Genomic DNA, 13881 nt, shown 5'->3' on the forward strand with positions numbered 1-13881 from the left:
GGCGTTTTTCCTTGAGATTTTAAGGATTATTTTGTGCTGAGTTACAAAGGTTAGCTACCTTGCCGGCAGCCCGCCGCCATCAAGAGGCAGAGGAATATCGCCAAATTGGTTTGAACTATATATATATATATATATATATATATATATATATATATATATATATATATATGAACACTCCATCCAGCTCCCACAGAATACACCATAGAAGCAGGCACAGACACAAGGCTGTCAGGGTATGGCATCAATGTATTCTTTATGGACACCCTCAACCCATGAGGTAAGAGAAGAGACGCGTTTCGGCAAAAGCCTTTATCAATCTAGTTGGCGCCATTTCATGCACTCTATATATAGTCACTCCCATTGTAGGTAAACGATAAACATAGAAGACAAACTCTCTAATTCGTCTCCACACTGTGTGGCTAACAGAGCCTATAAATATGTGCTGCAAAGTTATGTCCACAATATTAGTGAGGCAATATGTTGACATATAAAAATGCACAATACATCATTTAGACAGTTTATAACAATTGCCTCATACTGACTGACATAGATCAAATAGTATTTGCAGGCTTTGTGTAATGAAACGTTATACTGGGAATATAATTAAAATAGCTGAATGTGCTGCCAAACTAAAACCTCTTGTAACGCCTGAACACGTAAAAATCATGTTCATATATATATATATCACTCTATTATAACATCTTTAAAAAATGTTTAATGTTTCTTTTCAATTTCCTGGTGAAATGAGCTGTTATATCATTTTGCAATCTGAGGATATGCAGAGGAATTCAAGGAGTCTCTAACAAAAGTGAAAGCTCATTTGTATTGGTTTCTGTTTAACCAAAACCAAATGTTGAGACAACCACACCCAAAACAGTCACTTTGATCCTGTGGAACTATTTTTTGCACCATCTGGAGAAAGTAAAACCACTGCTTGATACATTGAATGTAAGCTGTTTGGGAAACAGCTTTCCTGTGGCACTATCAAAAAGTACAGTTGTGGTACTTTGTCCATGTGGAAGCACATCAAGAGCAGCCATGAACGTGCGTATCTTCGGCAAAAATTGTATTCCACCAACCTGCACTGAGGTTAAATAAATGGTTGTTCATTGCTCTAAGTGCAAAGAGCTTGTATCACAATGTTGGAGAAGGTGAAGAGACAGAATTATTAATTTATGTGTTTGTTTTGCCGAATCCTCATTCTTATAGCACATAAACATGAACCATAAGTGACTATCAACCTGCATTGAAGTTAAAATGCTGGTTGTAAATTTTGTGACGTTCCAAGATGTTGTCATTTAAAAATATGACGGCATTATCATCGTGTTCAAGAAATATAAGAGTCTCCATTGTTTAAAAAAAATTCCGGACTCATTTAAAACAGTGGATTTTTTAAATATCCAACTCTTTTCTATTGAATGTAATTGTTTACACGCTTACTATATCCTTAGAGCCCGCTGTAGAGGGCTCTAATGGCTATTAAAGGCACACTCTCGTGTTAAAAGCCTGAGCCAAAGACGAGGACCTTTAACATTGGAGCGGGCCTTTAATAACTACCAGAGCCCACTACGGAGGGCTCTAAGGATATTAGAACATTTCTAAACCTATACCCAGAGGGCAGAATGTTCTTATTTGTAAATCCAAGGCCTCATCCAGTCGGTGTCATAGTGTATACATCTATGTGTGCATGTTCGTGTTTTTGGATGTATTATGAAGGAAAAAATATAAGTAGGTACCTATTTTACTGCAATAAATCATTCCTTGAATCTGTGATAAAAGAGGGAAAACAAAAAGAGAAGTTTAAGTTTCTGCAATATAAATAGTCTTGTTATTAAAGAAAAATGCCAAAGCTGCTAATCTGTAAAGTAATCAAGCATGTATCTTAAACATTTCATTTCATTTATTTTGTTCTCAGGTTTCATACTTTTACACTTTAAACTTGAACTGTATGAAGATTTATCATCGAACAGCATGTAAAAACAATCACGTAGATTGTAAGAAAAAAACAGACTTGCACAGTATAACACTGTAAATGTATTCTACTATGCATGCACTCACCATAAACTGCTAAAAATGTATTTTACTTGTAGCTACTCAACTACTATAAATACACATATCTGCAAAAAACCATAGTTTGCTATTCAAGTAGTCTATTTGATGAAAATAGATGTAACATTTATCCTTATGTAAAAGACTATTTTGAAGATATTACCCTTATTATGCTGAATCACATCTTGAAGACTGATAATCAATCCAGTGCAAGCATAGTAAAAACGAAATTGGAAGTTTAAAAGGCAGTTTATGTTTAAATGTCAGGTTACTGCCATTGCTATTTATCCATCCACTTAGAGATTTTAACTACGCAGTGTAGTGTCCTGAAGTTATGTGTACTCTTTCAGGAAAAATTATAGCCAGTGTTGTGTACATTCTTCCAGAAATTGAAATTTGTATGGCTCTAAATTCTAGAATGTCAGTTTCTGTTTTTGATGATCTCCTCTACATTGTTGAAGCATCGATATAATGTATTTATAACTTCTGTGCATCTATAACATAGACATAAAATTAGGTCTAGAATTTGGTCAGGGCATTGTCTGGTTTGCATTTCTTATCAGGTTGTCAAATAGTACAGTTTTCAAATCTGGTAATTTTAAATTGATAAGTCTTTACAAACTTACATTAGTAGCAGATGTAAAAGAGCAATCCACACATTCATGATCCCATTTGTAACTTAGACCAAATAACTCATCAATACTCACTTCTTCTTGTTCCAACAGTTTAAGGATTACCATAATGTACTCTTGTGCATGTTGTTGAGAGTTCTGAGAAAGTAGTACAGATCCACTGATGGTGTGCACTATATGCTGTATTCCTGAATCAGAATGTAGTACAGTTCTACAACTACGTAAATGTTGCAGCAAATGATATAGGGCCACATGCATCAACATAAGGAATTGCGATTCCTAAATTGTGTATTTTAAGGAATCGCTATTTAGGAATCGCAATTCTGTATGCATGTAAGAATTGCAAAATAAATGGCAATTCCTAAATATTACCTAACAGCGATTCGCAAATTGCGAATCGCTATTAGGTAATGTCACTGCATTCATTCCTATGGGCCTCCAGGCCGAAAGGAATGAATGGGAATTCATTCACACATTGTGATCACCAAATTGGTAATCACAAATTGCAAATGCAATTCCAAGGGTGCTACGGGGCCTAGGGCCCACCTGGTGCACCACACCAAAAAGGTAAGTGTCACATATGGTGCACACACTTGCCCCAAGGTTATGTGTGTGCACCACATGTCACTTTGAAAAATGCACTTTTGTGCATTTTTCAAATAATTTGCAAATTACCATCAACTTGAAGTTGATGGTAATTGGCGTTTCCTAAATGCACAGTTTGCATTTAGGAAAGGCTTGATGCATCGCCTTTAGGGAATAGCAATACTGTCTTAAGTGAGGAGTATATTTACTTCTCAACTGAATATACTCTCTAACACACCCAGTATCAGCACTAACATTGTTTTTGTTAAAATCAACTAAAAAAACAACAGAGAATGTTGTAAGCTCCTGATAATGCAACATATGCCATATCTTCTTTGAATACACTAATCCCAATATTATTAAAAGCTGCTTCTACACTTAAATCATGAGATTTATGGATAGTTACAGAGTGAATGGAAACTGGAGCTGCCTCACAAATAAGTCGCTCACAAGCAAAAAATGTACAACAAATCAACCAATCAGTTTCACACTATCAATGTGATAAATGTTTCCAGCTACATATTTAAATTTATTCCTATTAGGAAAATGTATAAAAGCAATTACTTTACCCATTGCACCATTTACTAAGCCTGCCTCAACATTTATTTTTTTTGCGCAAAATTACTCTACAATTTCTACAAACACATAATCACTTTTCTAGTCCAGAAGTCCTAGATACTGATTTTACTAAATAATCTAATTTTGCCTGCAGTTTCTCAATCAGCAGTATTGTTACTCCCTGGTGCTCCATTTTGTCAAAAGTAGTTAGTTCAAAAATTTCCCTTTTTTCAGTTTCAGTAATTTTTCATTAAAATTGCTGCACTCTTGAAGTGTAGGCATTAAACACAGTATGGATTTTCCATCTTCAATCAAATTGCACATGAGCTGTTTTAGTGTCTTGTTAAAGGAGATTAGTTTTTTGATGTGTCAACTTTATAAGGAACTTTTACCATCCTTGCTCAGAAATCTAACTCTAATGTTCTTCAAAATATTTCCTATACCTCATCAGACGCTTGACGCATATTTTTCAACAGTTCCTTACATTGGAAATCCAGCCATATGTTCACACATCCAATACTTTCCAATGAATTACTTATTTCTTCATGTACAAGGATTTTGAAAACAGGCTGTCCTTTAGCGGGGGTTAGCTGTAGGAGGTCACCAAAAGATAACTTCTAGTATTACAGTTTGTTGTCATGTTCCACTGGTAGAGGTTGATGTAGAGTAATTCCTTTTATATAGTGTGCAGCTAATCCAGTTGGTGCCGTTACTATATGCAACAAATTATTGTGTTGTCCTCTGTCGGTAAGTGGTCAGCACTTTAATTAAAAAGCTTTATTTAACCAGTGCCAGCTTAACCACCAATGTATAACCGAATTGGTTTAAAGGAAGACGAACTGCATTCTTTGTTGTAGTGGAGAAATCCATGGTTGACTTTCTCTTTTACTTCCATAGAAATGTCTTACTGTACACTCTTGAGTTGTGCAACTGATTGTTCCAGATCTTCAGTTTTCTATCTAGCGTGTTTCATTGCAGTTTTCACCTCATTTATTGCTATTGCAGCTTCATTTTTAATAATAGTTGCTCCAAGAGAGCTTGACTGTTTTGAGAACTTTCCCTAGCTACCTCAGCAGCAATTGCTTCTTCTCAGGAGATGGCAGACAACACCACACTGCCATCCCTCAGGGATCCCATCGACCCGATGTGCCCACAACGGCAGGCCAGGCTCGTGTGGGCAGGGGTGGTGGGAGTGGCAGCAAGCGAAGGCTTGAACCTGACCAGCCAGCTGTAGGGCCCGGTATATCTCAACTACGCAACATCATGGAGGCATACCGGCGGTACACCAGGGAGATCAGCCAGGTAGTGGGGACCCTCACAGAGATCAAAAGCCTGCTGGCCGAGTAACACACCAGTTAACAAGAACACCAAGAACGGATGGAGGCAAGACTGGCTGAGCTCCTGGTGGCGCAAAGGGACATAAGCCATTCCATCCGTCGGATCGCAGACAACATGGAGCACCCTCCCTACGTCACCAGGCAAGACACTTCTAGGCAAAGACCGCCACCAGGCACAGGGAGGGAGGAGGAGGAGGAATCTTCCGACGGAGCGTCCCATGCATCGTCAAGGCCTGCATATGAGGGTTCCCCAAGGAAGGTGGGTCATCCACAGAAAAGACAGTGAGAGGCAGCGGGCCCTGCGCATCTCCCAGGTCACCTGGTCTGGCACCTGGACTTTGTGTGCAACAGCATCACCTCATTGACTGTCCTACACTGCCACATGGATTTGCTGGTTGTAGTCTGAACAATGATGCTAAGCACTGTGGTCTGGACTCTGGTGACTACAATTGCAAGGCATCACATCTCCCTCTGTGAACCTTGGATTCTCGGCATTTTTGTACAGCACCTATCACTAACTCACGATTCATGCACCTGACCGATAAATAAACAAAACAATCACAAGTAAAATTGATGTTGCAGTCATTTTGCATGAGTCAACAACATACGTGTGAGGACATGTCAAAGTATGCCTGAGTGTGGAACAAACTCAAGCCATCCGTACACTGGGATCTGAGTCCGGTCGAGTACACACATAGGTCACATTGTATCCTCAAATACATACATGTAGCCCAAAACTCACCCATGATGGTTTCAAGCTGCTGCGGGGGGGAGGGGGGAAAGCTTGCCATACTGCTCGGACAGACAGGTTTTGAACAGTATCATGAAGGCTTACAGGTGATGGGTCATGTGGTGGTGCCCGGGGAGGGAGTTCCAGGTCTGTTTGGTAAGGTGGGAGAACTATCTCCTCCATGCAGTTGTTCTGTGGATGTGATGAATGGTGGCCAGGGCAACGTTGGCTGGATGGAGTTAGGGCAATGGGGTGTGGGATGAGAGATGTCCATGGTAATTTTTGGGTCTGGGGTTGTGGAGTGCCTCCTGAGTGTGGCTGAGGAGTCTGAAGGTGATCCTGCAGATGACAGAGAGCCTATTGTAGGTATCTCAGGTGGACTGTCATGTGGCTGTGGCAGGGCATGTTGAGGATGATGTGTGCGGATGCATCCTGGATGTTTACAAGTCCTCCTGGAGTCTGGTTGTTGTTCTTGCATAGAGGGTGCTGCAGTCGTTGACCCGGCTGGTGTCGTGGACCTGGGTGACTGTCTGTCTTTCCTAGGAGTGGACCTATCTGAGGATCATTTGCAGCATGCGGAGGGTGTTGCAGCATGAGGTAGAGATGTAGTTGAGTTGCATTGTAATTGTGAGCGAGGAGTCTACGATGAACACGAGCTTGCGTGCGTGGCCACTGGGTGCTGGTGCACTGCCCAGGCCGGTTGGACACAAGGAGTTGTCCCAGCCATAAGGGGACAATCCTCAGATGATGACCTCAGTCTTGTCCAAGTCCAGCCTCAGGTGGCTGATGTTCATCCATTAGTCAACGTACCACATGCCTTCTTGAAGCTTGGATCTGAGAGTGACTGGGTCTTTGCTGAGGGTGAGGAGCAGGTGGGTATCAATGGAATAGGACATGATGATGAGGTCCTGTGAGCATGTGATGTAGAGAGGAGGGTCATGGAGACATTGAAGTTCGTCACGCTGAGAAATGTGCCCTGGGGCATGGGCCAGATTATCCCAGTGTACTACGTGCTGAAGTGGGGAGTCAGACTCCCTGGGCCTTGCTGGTGAGGCACTTGGCGATTTATTCCTGGGCCCTCTTCTGGATCCCAGTGTTGGAGATGTGTGATTTGACAGTGTGGCAGCACATGGTGTAGAATGCCGTTGAGAGGTCGAGGGGGTGAGGGTGGTGGTCTCACCATTGTTGAGCAGGGCCCAAAATGTTGTTGGTGATGGCAAGGAGGCCAGTTGCAGTGGTCTGATTACTGTGAAAGATGGACTGGTGTGGGTTGCCTGGAGGTGTTTGCTTGGAGGGAGTTAGTCAGTAGCTCGTTGACTATCTTCGAGATGACATTTGCCGGGTAGGGAAGCAGGGTTATGTTCCAGGAGATTCTGCGGTATTGCCGTCCATTGTTTAAGAAGGGCCTGGGTCTCTGCATGCCTCCAGCTACCATGGAATGTGGCATAATCAAAGGAGACATTCATGATGAGCCTGAGGTGGGCTTAAAGGATGGGGTATGCTGTGATTGAGATGTTGTGTAGGAAGGGTCCTGATGGAGAGCCGGAGTGGATGGTGTACATGAGCCGGGTGGCGTCTTTGCTTCTGATGGGAGTCCAGTACCTGAGGGGGGGTATGTCTCCTGGATAATAGCACTGTCTGCCTCTGTGTGGCGAGGCTGTCGTGTATGTCCACGAGCTTGCAGTGGTAGAATGTTGCAAGGGATTCCCCTGGCCTTACAAAGGTGGGATGTCTTTTGGATGGGGAGCTGGGGTAGATAGTTCACTCACGATGCTGATGAGCTCCTTGATGTTGTGTGTGTTGGTGCCTATGCCCTACCTGAAGGAGATCCTCTTGTCTGTACTGACGATATGGTGATGTCTGTGTGTGGCGAGTTTCAGGGCTGAAAGGTAACTGATGGTTAATAGTTTTACAAGGTATGCCCGAGAGTCCGGCTACATCTGTATGAGTCCAGTATGTCTGCCTTGTCCCAGGTGGATTAACTGTTGCTGTGCTTCAAAGGAAAGTCCGCCAATGTGGCAAGAGTGTTAGATCAGTCGCTGATCCAGTGGGTGAGGTTGCAGGGAGTGGCGGTGGCGTTGGTTGGAGTATCCTGGGCGAGGGTCCTAGACAGCTCGTCTGTGGTGACTTAGATCAAGCATCTTTGGGGGATCTGTAGCGGAGTGTGGGGCAGTGTGTTGCTTGTCAGAGAACTGTATGCAAATGTTGATGTACCAATGAAGGATGGTGGTGTGTTTGTCCTCCAGCCAGAAGTTGCTGTCCCACAGCCACATGTGGAGGTGAGGGCCTGCGTGCAGATGTATTTGTTGATGGCTTAGCGGAATTGTGGGTGGAGATCTGTAGATGACTGTTAGTCTTAGGGTGGTCAGGGTGTTGGTGTGAAACCTGAAGTGCAGCTGCTTGAATATGCTGAGTGTGTCCTTGGTGTTGTATGTGACTCTGAGGGTGTACTTCTGAATGAATTTCAATTCATCCTCCTGGATTGATGGTGCAGTCCCTGCACGTGATCTTGTATCCGTCTGTGATGGCAATTTTGAAGTTGTGTGCAGAGGATGTGTTCAACCAGGTTACTGTATTGAAGGCGATGTGTGGGGCTGTTGTGTTGAGAAGGTAACAGAGTCCAATGGCGTGCTGGTGAACGTAGCGTGTTTGGAGTAGGAGGCACATGAACTGGTTGTATGGACATGGTCTGGTAGGCGGGGAAGCGTTGTGTAGGCAGTAGTAGTTGCACACCCAGCATGCAATACTGTCGTGTGTGCGCTTAGGGGTTGCCTGATAGCAGGTGGTTGATTGTCTGTTGTTCATTGCTTCGTGGGTGGCAGGAGCATGAGTCTGTTGTGTTACGTGGGCCATGCAAGCACCAGAGGGTCTTACACTGTGTATGTTGCAGGCGCTGACGGGCGCTGACGGTCCTGCCTTTGTCACGGCGTTGGTGCACCAGTGGCACAGACAAGCTGCTTCCTGCATCAAGAATGGGTACAGGGAGGGAGGAGCATCTGGGAGGCGTGTTTGTTGCAGAATCAGGGCCCTCGGTGGGGCAGTGCCGCAGCGGAGGCATAAGCAGGAATGCGTGAACACCTGTTGGCGGCAATGGTGAGAAACTAGGCAAAAACTAGCACACAAAGACAAGGAGGTTAGAAAGCCACAATGTAACAGGTGTATGGAAATGAAGGAGTGTCTGGTTACTCATGGGTCACTCAAAGAAAAAGGATGAACAATAACCAAAAATTACGAGCACAGGAGCAGGCTCCAAAAGGCCAAGCTGCGCACAGGACACACAGCGTCAGCAGGTGTTACCTGCCCGTTGTGTGTAGCAAGCAGCACAAATACATACACAACCAAGTACTTCATGCGCAATAGGTATCATTTGCCATGAACAACTGCATGCATGTTGCCAAAGTACACATACTCCCATATGCACTATCTTTGACAGTTATGCCATTGATGAAGCATGCAAAGTGGCAAGAGATCTACGGTGACAGAGATGAGGCATATTGTACTGTGGTGAACAAATTTACTACACCAACGGATCAAGTAAGTGTTTTGGCCATGCTGCATGAGCCAATATCCATGGCCAGTGCCATTGGTCTGCGGAACTTAACAGTCATGTAATGAGTCTACCTATACTGCTGGTGATCCAATGTGCACAGGGCTGCCTGTGACTGTCAGAGCCTTGAATCGACGGAAATGTGCAATGCTCAAAGGTGTCCATCTCCCGATAGCCCCTTGGTCTGAGTAGAAATGGCAGACTCAAAAGGGTGATCAGGCAAGGGAAGGAAAGGAAGGGAACAGCAGGAAGGGAGAACTGAAACAAAGGTAAACAAGCTTAAGGATTCTAAACTTCTTGTCACTGAATCACAGAATACCTCAGGACCTATACTGTAACAGTAATACCTGTAAAGTAAAACAACAGCCACTGTATTCTAGTTGTGATCACAGTAATGAAAGTGCTAGTGAATCTGAGGATCGAACAAGGACATTACTACACACTTACAAAGAAAGCAGTTCCATATGTTTCCATGTATTTATTCAGCAGTTAGCAACATACCCAAAAAAGTCTTAAGAGCCACGTACCTGGGAAGTTGGAGCTTTCTTCCGGATGAGCTCTACAAGCCCCTACTGTGAAAACAGAGATGAACAATCCACATCAATTCATAGCACATGTAAAGTTGATGAAACACCATAACACACCAAAGATTAAGTTGTAAGAGTTGCAAAAGTAATGGCCAATAGTATGATCCTGTTCAAAGGATTGTGCAACTAGCACAGGGATCATAGGAGAAACATAAAAGGTAGCAGAGTATTGCAGCAATATGAGGGGGTATAACGCTCTGCAGGCTGCTTCAACAAAATTAAAGGTATGCGGTATTCCAGAAATTCACAGTGTATGAATAAAGTCCAATAAACAGAAATTCAAATGTGCTGCTGCGCTTCTCACACAAAGCCAACAATCCGTGGTTCCCCCAGGGAATCAGTGAGGGTCATGAGGGGAAATTACACAGCCCCCGCAAGAGTCTTAAGAAGCTTGTCCAATGAGGGAGGGAATTAGGTAAACACAAGGAAGCCCCACAAGAGCCAGTCATCGGCTCATCCAACTGGGCTTTGAAATGCCATACATAACAAGCTGCTGGGCCGGAACTCAACAGAGAGTAATGAGGAGCAATGGCGCAAATGCACCCCTACTGTGACCAGGATATGCAGCACCCCACAAGAGAATCCTGGAATTAACGGCACCCGACTGGTGCCACGGAAGCGTTCACATTTGCTTCCGCGCAACATTGTGACGTCATCAGCGCCAAGGTCTTGGCTTCATGGAAAATGAAATTTATCATCCACTTACCGAGAAGGCTTACACCGCAGTGTTCTCCACCGACCCTGAGGAAGTGACGTGACAGTGACATGACATACTGGCACAAATGGCAATGCTTCCATATGAACAGACTCACAGGACAGTTGACAGAACATGTGGGACATACGCTGGCCCCCACCTTCACAACATGGATGTTGGAAATCAAGTTGTACTGGCACACAAGATTAAGTGGATGAGCCAAACACAAACTGCTGCACAAAGAGAGGCTGCAATTCACCATAGAGCCTGTTGTTATGATGTCCCACACAATGCCAACCGGTGGCATCCGCAATGTGTCAGGGGCAAGGTTTACACACATTGATGCCTTCACCAGAATCCAATACAGATGACTGTCATGAAGGGTGATTGTAATGTCATGGGAGTGGTGCAACATTTATTTGATCCATGGTGATGAGACATGTATGCATGGTACTACAACATGCACAGAAACAGTTTTCACACATTCCCAAAGTGTACCAACACCAAATAGCCTGTTTGGATCTCTTACCCGAACTGACATTTACACATATCTGTGAATGGAGTGCTGATTCAGCCCAAGTTGTAATCATTATGAGGAATAGTAGGAGGACAAAGATGACACGAGCAGACAACAGGCACATCAACCTGGGAATGACAGACACACAAGAGGTCACCGGTAAAAATCTTTGCAATAGGCATGGGCATCCTCCTCCTCCTCATCACTTGCATCATGACCAAGCCCTTGATCCTCAATGGGTGGATGTTCCTGCTCCTCAGGATCCAGGATGAGTGGCACTGCCTTCTCAACTGCCATGTTGTGCAGCATGCAGCACACAATGAAGATCTTACAGACCTTGTCCGGTGCATATGGGAGGGATCCGCCGGTCTTATCGAGGCACCGGAACCGGCTCTTCAGGAGGCCAAACGTCCTCTCTATCACTCGCTTGGTCTGCCTGTGTGCATTATTGTTCCGCTGATCTGAAGCTGTTCTTGGGTTGCGGAGAGGTGTCATTAGCCATGGCATGTTGGGATATCCAGAGACCCCTACATAGATACATCATGTAAATAAGTAGGTCAGGAGATGCCGTAAGAGCAAAAGATACTGAAACACACAGGACAAACAGAGTTTACCCACCAACAAGACATGCCCGCTCGTTGAGCAGCTGCAGCATCATTTGTGGGACCCTTCTATGCCTCATGATGAATGCATTGTGTGCTGATCCTGGAAAACGTGCACAAACGTGGGAAATCAGCATGTTAGCAAGACACACCACAACTGCATTTATTGAATGGTAATGTTTACGGTTGCGGAAAGCCTGCTCCTGTGCCTGTGGTGGCACCAAAGCCATATGTGTCCCATCAATGGACCCAATTACATGTGGCATCCCTCCCAGTGCATAGAAATCACCCTTGACATCTCTCAACTCTTCAGGAGTCAGAAATTTGATGAATTCATCAATGTGCTCCAACATGGCTGACAAAACATCACGCATGACACGGCTGAACATCGTCTGTGACATTCCACCAAAATCAGCTATGGTTAATTGAAACGTACCACTTTCAAAAAAATGTAGGGCTGCCATCACCTTTATCTTGGTGGTCAGCGCAGTAGGATACCTGTGTTGCGGTTGGAGATGTGGTGCCAGCTTGTTTGTCAACTCCTAAATCAACTGTTGAGTGAATCTGTAACGTCGGATGCCGGCACGTTCCCTCATGGTCGCCAAGTCTGGGAATGGCCTTGGTAGAGGCGGTGCCCTGCAGGACATATTTGGGAATAATGGAGATTGACAGTCAGCCAACATCAATGGCAATGTAAATAGCACATGCAAAACTGCTACCAGACAACAGGTCACTATGGATTCTGGCATGTGCAATACATCCAGGACACATATGCCAGCATGCTGGCACTCCTACGAAAAGCCAGATACACCTGTTGATTGACAACTCAACATGACATGCCCTGAAATGAGCTGCTGGGCCGGTCTGAGTGAACAGCCTGACATATCACCAGAGTAACACACGTCACAATACCTGCAGTGGAAGGTTGGCATCCCATACAGACAACTGACTGCAAGGCACACGCACAGGTCACATGGAATGTCAAAAGTACATATCAAACACACTGCGAGTAAGGTGTACACGTAACAACAAAACAACACAGCCTTGACAAGACGCAGACATGTAAGCGTGGGGAAATATGATGTCTTATGCACACAGACCCAACAGCTATGGGAATTCGCATGTGGTAGATGTGAAACCATTCCCATCTCAACACAGACCCATGTTAGATGCACCAACAGCAGATGCAGTTTACGGAACACAAACAGCAAGCTCAATATGACACATGACACACACCTGACATAGTCGCATAGGGTCATGCTGAGCGTGACATGTCAGTTGATAAAGATGCCCCAGTCCCTACCTGTTGGACTTGGCCCTTCTAGCAGGTTCACCACTAAACTTTTTGCTTGTTAATGTGACTTGGTGTTAGTTATTTTTGGGCTTCTGCGCACTTTCACTGTGTCCAAGTGGAAAGTGCGGGTGCACTGTGAGTGCGTGTGGTGAGATTGGCCTGCCCTCCCATAGGAATGCATGGGGAATGTAGGTGACCATGTTAGTTCCTGATGCGTGGGGAGTTCAGGTGCGAGTTTGGTATGTGCGGTCTCGGGTGATTAAATGCTGCCCAATGATGTATGCGGCATGATTGTGTCTAGTGCGGAAGTGCCACTTCTAGAAATTGGCATGTTTGTGTAATTTGTGTCTGGCGGGTGATTGGCTGGAGCTGGCTGGTGAGCCAGGCTCCAGGAGTCAGGATGGGTCTGCCCCAGTTGTGAATGGGAGATCTGCATGTGTGATGGCTGGGGAGGAGTGCACCTGGGACCTGAATCGGGCTGGGCTTTACCCACACAATGCTGGTTCCGCCCCTTGTGGTGCGTCTAAAGTCCCTAGCCTGGCCAGTGAATGGAAAGGGTGGCTGAGCACAACAAAGTGCTCCAAAACCAGTTGCATCTGGTTTTACCTTCAACCTGCACCTAAGGACAAAGGAATCCTGTGTATAAGAAGGGGCTGTGACCCCATGTAAAATGTTCTCTTCCTGGATCCTTTTCCTCAGGGGGGGCTGCTGCTGCTGGCGCCAGGAGCACCGCCACTGGGGATTGCCTC

The sequence above is a fragment of the Lissotriton helveticus genome, chromosome 3_2, assembly GCF_964261635.1.
Source record: "Lissotriton helveticus chromosome 3_2, aLisHel1.1, whole genome shotgun sequence".
NCBI classification, from domain to species: Eukaryota; Metazoa; Chordata; class Amphibia; order Caudata; family Salamandridae; genus Lissotriton; species Lissotriton helveticus.